We start from the raw sequence: 10,077 nt of genomic DNA, 5'->3' as shown, positions 1-10,077 counted from the left end.
CTACGATGCCCGCCCTCCGCGGCCTGGTGGGGTCACCCCCATGGACGTCACGTTTCTCCGTAGGCGAATGTTTCACCAGCAGAAACACTCCCTAGGGGACTCGCTTACACTACAGTTGCCTGTAAGAATTTGCAGAGGACAAAAAGATGAGTGGAATATGAATAATAACGACAGAAGATGTATCAGAGTGATCCAGGTTATGTGCTGAAGTGGGCCATGCAAGGGATTTAGGACAGGCAGCTTGGGAATTCTAAGTTCAGGAATGAGGACAGTGTCCCCCACCCACGATATAGAAAGGGATGTGGTCTGGTCTGAGAAGTGGCACTTCTTGACAGGATTTGGGGCTGTGGCGGTAAAACCATGCAACATGAAAGTCACTGCACCAAAAAAGACCTAGTGCGCTCTTTGCGTATGTAAACAAGGATTAGTGATCATGGACAGGGAGGCGGTATTACTCTGAATATAATCATCATGGACGATACAGCTTTGGTAAAACCAACAGTAGAACACTGTTTCCAGACTATCCATATTTTCCAAGATATTGAAATATTAGGATGCAGAAGAGAGCTGCAAAACCAATTTGAAGGCTGAAGATGATGCCTAGCAGTGAAAGTATTTAGCTCTTCGTCTTTATTGATGATCTGGATGAGGGAATTGAGTGCACCCTCAGTAAATTTGCAGATGACACCAAGTTGGCTAGGAGTGTTGATCTGCTGAAGGATATAAAGGCTCTATGGAGGGATCTGGACAGGCTGGATCGATAGGCCAAAGCCAATGGTATGAGGTTCAATAAAGCAGAGTGCCGGGTCTTGCACTTGGGCTACAACAACCCTGTGCAACACTACAGGCTTGGGAAAGAATGGCTGGAAATCTGCTCAGCAGAAAAGGACCTGGGGGTGCTGACTGATGGCTGCTGGACATGAGCCAGCTTGTGCTCAGGCAGCCAAGGCAGCCGGCAGCATCCTGGCCTGTATCAGAAACAGTGGAGCCAGCAAGGCCAGGGCAGTGATCATCCTCCTGTCCTGGCCACTGGTGAGGCTGCACCTCGAATCCTGTGTTCAGTTCTGGGCCCCTCACTACAAGAGTGACACTGAGGTGCTGGAGTGGGTCCAGAGAAGGGCAATGAACTGGTGAAGGGTTAGTGTGCCCAGAGCACAAGTGTTACGAGGAACAGCTGAGGGAACTGGGGTTATTTAGTCTGGAGAGGAGAAGGCTTGGGGGGACCTTATCACTGTCTACCTGAAAGGAGGTTGCAGTGACGTGGAGGTCAGTTTCTTCTCCCAGGTAACAAGTGATAGGACAAGAGGTAACGGCTTCAAGCTGTGCCAGGGGAGGTTTAGGCTAGATATTAGGAACAATTTCTTCACCAAAAGGGTGATCAGGCATTGGAACCAGCTGCCCAGTGCCATGGTTGAGTCACCATCCTGGTAGAGGCTCAAAAAACATGTAGACAAGGTACTTAGTGACATGGTTTAGTGGTGGACTTGGCAGTGCCGGGGTAATGGTTGGACTTGATGATCTTAAAGGTCTTTTCCAACCTAATTGCTTCTATGATGCTATGAAAAGGTGGCTTAGAAGAAAATGAAGCATTTTTGTTTTACTTTGGTGCATTAACTGAGGTCAATGCCACCTTTGATAACCCCCACAAGTTGTGGCAAAGTAGCCATTAAAGAGCATTATCTCTAGCTGGTTTTTACATTTAGATAACCACCTCACATTAATGGCTGTCGTGTTAAAGTGGTGTTTTTTTTTTTTAAATATTAAGACATACATTTAGCAGTAATGGTTTGAATGCCAGCATTATGAGCACAACAGTTAGTAATATTAACAGAAATATTCATCTTATGTGTTCTCTCCCAACTTCAAACTGCTTCCCTCTTCCACCCCAAATGTCCGACGCTCTGTCTATAACCTGGACAAGGCCAAAGTACTCAGCTTCCCTACAGGTAATTTCTAGAATACAATTTCACATAATTAATTAATTAATCCTCCTCACACCAAACAAGGAAAATGTAGGGACAGTCCAAAATACATCTAAATTTTTAAGGCTTTTCTTAGAAAAATATAATTTATTTTCATAAGCAATTCATCATGAAAAGCTGAATTTTAATTTAACTACAGAATGCAGTGCCAGAATATTTTAGAACCTCTTCTCCACTATCTCTACATTTCACAGAGCATCTTTCAATGTCAGGGGTACAGAAGAGACTCCATTCTGTGGTGCAGAAACAACTTACAGGCATGTGTACAAGAAGAGCATCCTCTTAGGAACATCTGACATGACTGCCTTGTATGGCATGAGCAGAGCACAGTGACATGGAGTCAAAGCATCTCTGGGTCATAACCACAGAGCCATTGGTTCTCTTGCACCTCCGTCACTGTCACTTCAGCAGCTAAGTAGCTGAAGACTTGTCCCAGAATGTGGTAGGATGCTGCATACTACTCCGCCTGCAGCTTTTCTTTCTTCCAGTAGAGAATCCTCCTGATCACATTTTCTTCCCTCTGTTTTGACTATGTGATGAGGCATATATCTGGAAATAAAGGAAATTTCTCTCTCGGAGAGAAATGTCTTAGTTCTGGCACCCCTTTATGATTTTGTCTTTGTCTCTGAAATCTGAGACAAAAAACTGAGCTACGACTCCACCATTCTGGGATCTATTACTCATCAGGCCCAGTGCTCACTGTCTCCTCCTCTGTGTATGAACCCAGAAGTTCTGAAGTTATATTTACAGTGGATTTCAGTCCTGCTGTTCCACAGGGAAGCTCAGAATCAACATATTTTTAACTAGGGCTTGATTTTAGTGCTCCCCTGTTTGTCTCAGTAGAGCAATGCTTCTGCTACCAGCAACATAAAGATTTTTGCTCTCATCAGTTGCTTCCTTTTGAGAAGAATTTAGCCCACAGCTGTTTTTCTACTTTAACTGTTCTGCCCTCTGCTCCTTCCAGTCAGTTGTTCAGATCATTTGTCCATTCCCAGCCACTGAAATTCTTCAGCTCTTTTTTTTTCTTCTTACAAAGGTTATGGCTGTCCTCAGAGTCTCAGAATTATCATGCAAGTTTCTAGTAGTTTTAAAGCCTTTGGGGTGGAGGGGACAAGAAGAACCTCAGGCACAGCTGAAATATAACAGCTGCAGTGTTGCTGGGGAAATAAAAAATCAAGACTTTACTGTTTCTGCTCAGTGTCAGTGTTGTTTATGTTAGCTTGGGCTTCTCATCTTAACCTGCTATCTCAATGCTTGGGTTTGGAGGGTCCTTCAAAGAAGTTAATTTTGTAAATTCTAGGAGCTTTCTTTCAGTGTAGCTGCTTTTATCCTGTCAGATTCATTCTCATGCAAAATAATAATTTGGTAGAAAATTCTCAGTTTACTCATTTTAAGAAAACAGCTTGTTCTGTAAATAGTAGAATCAGCACCACTTTATATTCAATATCTTTGTGACTGTTGGATTTGCAGATGTCTAAGAAGGTCTAAGTTCTCATTTATGTTTTTTGTCTGTAAAAGCAGCATTTATAATGTCTGTCCAGTACACTGTTATTTGATGTCTTCATCTGCTTCCTTTTGTAATGCCATTTTTGTGTAGTAGGAGAATAGCAGGAGGTAGTCTCATCTTGGCTACCTGTTTTCAACCAATACCATTCCACTGAAGTATTATTTTCGGTTGATTTTATGTGAAATGAACTAACTGGCTCTAAAGCCAGCAGGGAAAGTGAGGAAGGAGAACAAGTACACATGCACACATGGATTACACATAGGCCCATTTTCTCTACAAAACCAGGCTAGAAGTTGGACACATGCTTTACAGGCAAAACATGAGAGTCTTACTATCAAGTTACAAACTACCTGTGTCAAACTACTTTATGATCACTACATGCACCAGCTTATGTCTTGCACTTGCTGTCCGCCACATTCTGTACAGAGCCTCTGTAATTTCAGTGATAATACATCAGAACTCGTTGTATTTGTGATGTTTACTCTCTTATGATGCTTTGTCAGCAGTTTCCATAGGTGTAGATGCTACTTTGCTTAAGTGTTAATATAATAAATAGTAAAAAATAATAATCAGTGATATCAACTAAAATACTGCAAATGCCCTTACATTTGTTTTCATTAATAATTTGTTCCTTATGTTCTTTTGTGGCCACTGTTTCCCAGCTTAATTTTTATTATTGTCCTTCCTGATGCTTTGCTTCTCTTCTGTACACCTATTCCCAAATCCTTCGATTATGTACATTTGGAAAAAAAATATGGGAAGCTGACCTCTGTGGAAGGTCTGGTCATTAAAGCTTATTAGTTTAGAACAGTATATGCATTTGAAACAGCAAATGCATGCAGTGCATCCAATTTTGCCAGACATATTTCTAAATTCCTTAAAGCCAAGGCCTGCAGAGCTTTGGGACATTCTGCCACCCATTCCACACACACCCCCCTAGCTATCCCCTTTTTTTTTTTCTTCATTACAATGCAAGGCAGCAAGGCCAATTTTAGGCTGCTACTAAAGGACCAGCAGCCAGAGTTTTCATCATAATTGGAGGGCTCTTCATAACAAATTTTAAAGCAGTGTGTTTAGAAACCTCAGAAAGATTTTGTATGGATGAGTTCAATTGCACACACACTGTGGGTCAGCAGTTACATGCCTACCCATCTTTGGCTGGCATCCATGAACAGCTCCAACAAAATCATCTCGATCTAAATTTGGCTTTTTGACTTGTTTTACTTTTTACAGCTGAGAGCCACAAAGTAAACAGAGTTAAAAGTTTTCAATTTCAGCTGTTTTTTAATAGATAATCTTGCTTTTCACTGCTTTTGACATTTCTTGATAGTAACTTAAAAAGAACAAATATTTAAGGCTTGTGTAGCTTAAAGATAGTTCAGTTTGCTCCAACTCTTTAACTTTGAAAAAACATACCAAATATGGAAAATCTAAACTAGACAGAATTTAAGAAAGTTATGAACAGTGAAAGTAGAAGGTTGAATTTAAATTTTAAAGTTACTCTTAATTTTTGTGACTGCTCTATTTCAGTATACAGTAAATGCCTATTATGCATCTAAGATAATGGCCATTATCTAAAAGTTTTTTAGAATAGCTTTGAAAAAGTCTCAATCATTCTGTTACATAAAAATAACTTCTGAACTAATCATCAGAAGTGAACTGTGTATAAATTTTATCCGTTTCAGAAATTTCATCCCTTTATGTGTAACTGTTGAATATGAAACACTGCAACTTTTCAGTGTTGCCTGGTTCATAAAGCAGTAAATTTGTTCTGAAGTGACCACATTTAGGAATGTAATGTGAAAGCATCTACAAAAGCAACAAGGCTTAATAGTAAAGATAAGGAATCAGATACCACTTTTTGCTACCATCAGTTTATGCCTTTTGCTTCTTTACAACTTCTAGGGAGTCGTGTCTTCTGTGAAATACCAAATTCTGTTTTCAGAAACTAATCTTTTTTTTTTTTTTTTAGTTTGAAACTTCCTCAGCAGATTAAAATATACCTCCCTGTAAGAAAATAGCTGTTTTCTGAGGACTAACTTAGCTGGCAGAACCTTAATAAGCCAGAGGCATATAGCAGCCTCTTGTGGCAAAACCAGTATACACATAAAAGTACTGAAATTTCTTAAGCTACTCTTGATATGAGTTATAAACCACTGTAAAATCTTACGTGTTAGCAAACAACTGGAGAATTGGAAAGTCTTTGTTAGGTGGAGAGTCAGCAATGCTTTGACTTCAGAATTGGCATAGTCCTTCCTCTTCAACTGAAGAATGAACTAAACATTGGTGGCCTGTTATAAATGAAGTGCCAGACTGAAAATTCTGCTAGTAAAATTATCTAAAAGTTTTTCATTAAAATTCAGCAAGAGTAGAGTAATGATGAGGCACAGAATCCATGGCCAGCTTTGACAAGAATAATAAACATGCTGTTGCACTGGATCATTGTTCTCTTTATGGTTTTGCTGAATAAAGGGAAAACTATGACTGGTTTCAGCAGGGAAGTCAAAGTGCCTTTAAAGTTTACAGCAGCTGAGTAAGACTGAAAACAGTACACATCTGATTCAGTAATGTGTTCTTCAGAATACTAGCACAGCAGCAGCCCATCAGCTGCTGGGCTAGTCTTGTCCTCAGCTGAGGACAAGAAACAGACAATGCCATAGGCCTAGAAGCCAGAACAAATGGAACCCCGATATCTACACTGAACCCCAACATCACCTACCCTCTTTAGAAAAATTTAAATCACAAGTGGTCCAGAGGCAGGAAGTACACATTTCTGCAGCTAAACTGATCAGCCGGGGGGTTACTATAGTTCATTGCAGACCAGTTTAAAGTTGCACACTGCCAAATTCTCACATAGCTCTGTGAAGTACCATCCACCCTCCACATGTCAGGGTCTTAAAGGTGGAGACTTTCCTCACCCAAGAGGAAATCCATCCCTGCAAGGCCCGTATGTCTTACTCAGGCCATCAAATAGAATGTGTGACATTACCAAGTTTACCAGTACATTGAACCAATCAACATTTACTGAAATCAGTTTTCACTGCTTTTACTGCCACTTGGCTTCAGTCATTCCTATCTCTGTAAGGTGTTTTGAGGTCTACAGGTAAAACCAACTGCATATTAACCCTTATTATTTACATCAACATGATGAAATAATGATCAACAGAAGAAATAATTTCCTGAAACCATGCCACTTTTGTAGAATGCCTGCATCATTTGTAATAACCCTCAGGAAGCCTGAAAATAGGCTTCCTACAAGGTTCTGATCTTTTTAGCAAACCAACTGTGCTTGTTTCACTATGTTCCACATTTAATTTTAGTTCATATTTAAATAATGAAGGCAAAGTACTGAATTCAGAATTGAACTAAATAAAACAAACTTCCTAAAATATAAGACAACTTTATAGTATCATCAATGATGGTGCAAACACAAACTAACATTACAGTGTGGAAGGCACAAACAGGATGAAAAAACTTAAGTTGTCTTACTAGTTTAAAATACAGTTTTAGTTTCCTGTTTAGCTTTTGTTATTAAGAATATTATTATAAGCAGGACACCTTAACAAATAGAAATAAATTATGAGAAAATAATGCACTGATAGTGCTGCTGTCAAAATATGAGTAAAAATAGACTTGGTTGAAAAAGGAATGGTCTTAATTATACAATGGTCTCAATTACAAAATACATTTAAGCAGAAGAGGTAGTTTGTTCTCTACATAAATCTTCCAGATTCCAGCCAAAGTCTAGGAAGTGTTACTGACATGAAAAGCAAGTATGAAACACTACCTGCAATGCCACCACATTGGTGGCATCCTAAAGAAGCAGGAAAAAAGAACCCTAACTATCAGTTGCCAGGATTTCCTGTTCCGCAAGGTACGTTACAGCAGAAGAGGAGCTTGCACCTGCTTTACATTTAGAAAAAAAATGAAATAATTTATCAAAATTTGGCCTCCTGACTTTTTGTTAGGTCCTCTTTTTATACCTGAAAATTTTACACAGGTAGAACATGGAAGATACTTTACATTAATGCAGGCTTCCTGTGAGGCTGTTTGGAAGTCCCATACTACCACTTAATTTATGTTCTGTACATACACAGATGCCAGGCATTGAACGTGCATGGGTTCATTTTTCCAGGACTGTTGCTTCTTAGAAGGCTCTCAGAAGCACATGCTGAGCCCTATGCTGCATAACTCCTGTTTGCCAATACAGTAGACACTATACTTCCAGAACCTGAATTACTGTATATGCTTAACTCATCTGTGTAGCACGGGACTTGCTAAATGTGCACTGCACATAGTAGTAGACAGGTTCTTTTAAAGTAGAAGTATTACATCCATAAGCAATCAGTGTATGCCATGATTTGTCACAAAAGTAATTTCCTGCAGCTGTCTTCTACATTGAGCATGCCATCCCTATCCTGAACATACCAACAGTTTAAATAACATTCATTTAAACCAAACAAAAAACAAAGTACAAAATCAAATAAAGAACCAAGAGAAGGGCAGTCAGATCCACTGGTTTATTCACTGCTACTTGTAGCCATGTTAACACTGCATCACAACATGGTGTTTACACAGCTGCAGTGATGAAGCACTGCAGTAACAAGTTGAATTCCCACAGAGCAATTTGCACACAGCTAGTAATTTTTTCCAACCACACTAGGGATGTAAGGTAGAAATAAGGATCCCAGGTATCTCCATTCCCACAGTATTTGAGTAACTCCTCACACAGCAGGAAGCAACTCCCTCCATAGCAGGGTGCAAGTTACCTACTTCTGTAGTGTGCGAGAAGTCCCATCTCTTCCAGGCACCAGGAAATGGTATCCAAATGGTTTCTCCACTGAGGTGTGCATTAAGCACAAACTGGCTAGAAGAACTGGGTGTCTAGTTACTAATCTAGCATCCAGGGGAAAGCTGGATCTGACTCTGGAAGAGACAGAGTCCTTTGCCTGCAAGATGTCATTTTGCATTAAACCCTTGGACAGAATATAAATAAATTTTCAGCAGCAGGTTATTTCACAGAAAGTCATCTTAAAGGCCCTCAGAAACAAAAAGGATAAAGATAAGAATTATACAGATTTTACTAATAGTCTTCCTGTAGGAAGCACTGACATACTACAGTGCACAGTGCTATTTTTGGCCTTGATAGCATGAATATATCAATTCACATACGGACAGCTTTAACTCACATAATTTACATTCATATTGATATTTCTTTATATACAGTCAGCTCAGGCAATGGAAAGTGTAGGATAGATAAACACAGAACTAGATGTTTTGCAAATCATGTAGCTACAACTTAAATATCCATAAAGTATATTGCTGCTGTTGTCCAAATAACAGGGACAATATTTTACAAGTAGCTACCAGTTAAGAAATCTGGGGAAAAAACCCTAGCAGTCTTCATAGGAGCAGCACTATTTTAATCTTTCCTACTTATTCAAGGTGTAACCAAATTGCTTATTGCACATACTACTAATCACCACCTCCTGTGATCATAATTTAATCTTTAATCAACATATAAAGTTATTTACATTTTATGGATGGATGAAATGAAGCAGATATTCATGTTAAATGCTAACACTAATCCTGGGTAGCCCACCTGTGATCTCTCTGTGTAAGAGGGAGTGTTTCATACATTCGCAATAGCTTTCCACTGCAGTCATCTGGAAAGCACACAATAAAAAGAAGCCTCGTTGACAATACAAACATTTTTGAGCATTACTTTTCATATTATGTCTACTTGGACTCCTCAACTACATTTTTAATGGCATATTCATCTGCAAGCATTAATAAAGAAAAAAAAAACAACCAAACCAAAGAACAGTCCCAGCAGAATTAAATTCAGAGCAAAGTCAGCTGAGCTACCCAACCAAAAAATTAGCAGTAGGAGAGTATGATCCTCTCTACTGGGCAGGATTGACTATTTGTACTGTGTTTTGCTGACAGCATAAGCAGGCAAGGCTCAAGGGTACTGCCTGTACTTGTATTTACAATTGCTCCTCCCTGTTATTAAGCTTGTATTACTACCAGTCCATGCTCAGTCTCATTGTTTTTCAGGCCCGTATCCCCTTCTACCAACTTTAAACTCCATCCTGAAATCACTGTCTTCACCTTGACTCCTCCTCCTCCTCCTGCATGTCTGCCCTCTCATCCCAGAGGTTCAACTCCCTTTACTTCCCTCACTCATCCTCCCCACCCCCCGAGGGATTCAAACAAAGAGACTGTTTTCATTTGATTCGTCCTACTGTTTGGATCCCAGGAAAAGAATCAGATTTCCTTACACACAGAAATGCAAGGAAAAAGATATTTTTTTCCACTGCATGGGAATCTTTCCCAGGACTTGCTCAAGTTTCTTATTGTGCAGTACACCTAAGGCATACATTCAGCATGGAACACCTCAGCCTAAATTAAAACAAAAAGAAACATGCCTTTCAGTTGTGCCCTGATAACTTAGAATCATGTTCACTTCAGCTTTGCTATTAAAAAAAAGGGGGGGGGGGAGCTGATTGGTTCTAGAACTTCAGTCAAAATTCACACTGCTAGACTTCTTAGCATTGTGTAATTACTGTACACTAGTAAAACCAG

This window comes from Pezoporus flaviventris, unplaced genomic scaffold, assembly GCF_033815535.1.
Source record: "Pezoporus flaviventris isolate CSIRO_AGI_PZ_B2104156 unplaced genomic scaffold, CSIRO_AGI_Pfla_v1 ptg000001l, whole genome shotgun sequence".
NCBI lineage: Eukaryota > Metazoa > Chordata > Aves > Psittaciformes > Psittacidae > Pezoporus > Pezoporus flaviventris.
This window is presented reverse-complemented; position numbering follows the sequence as displayed.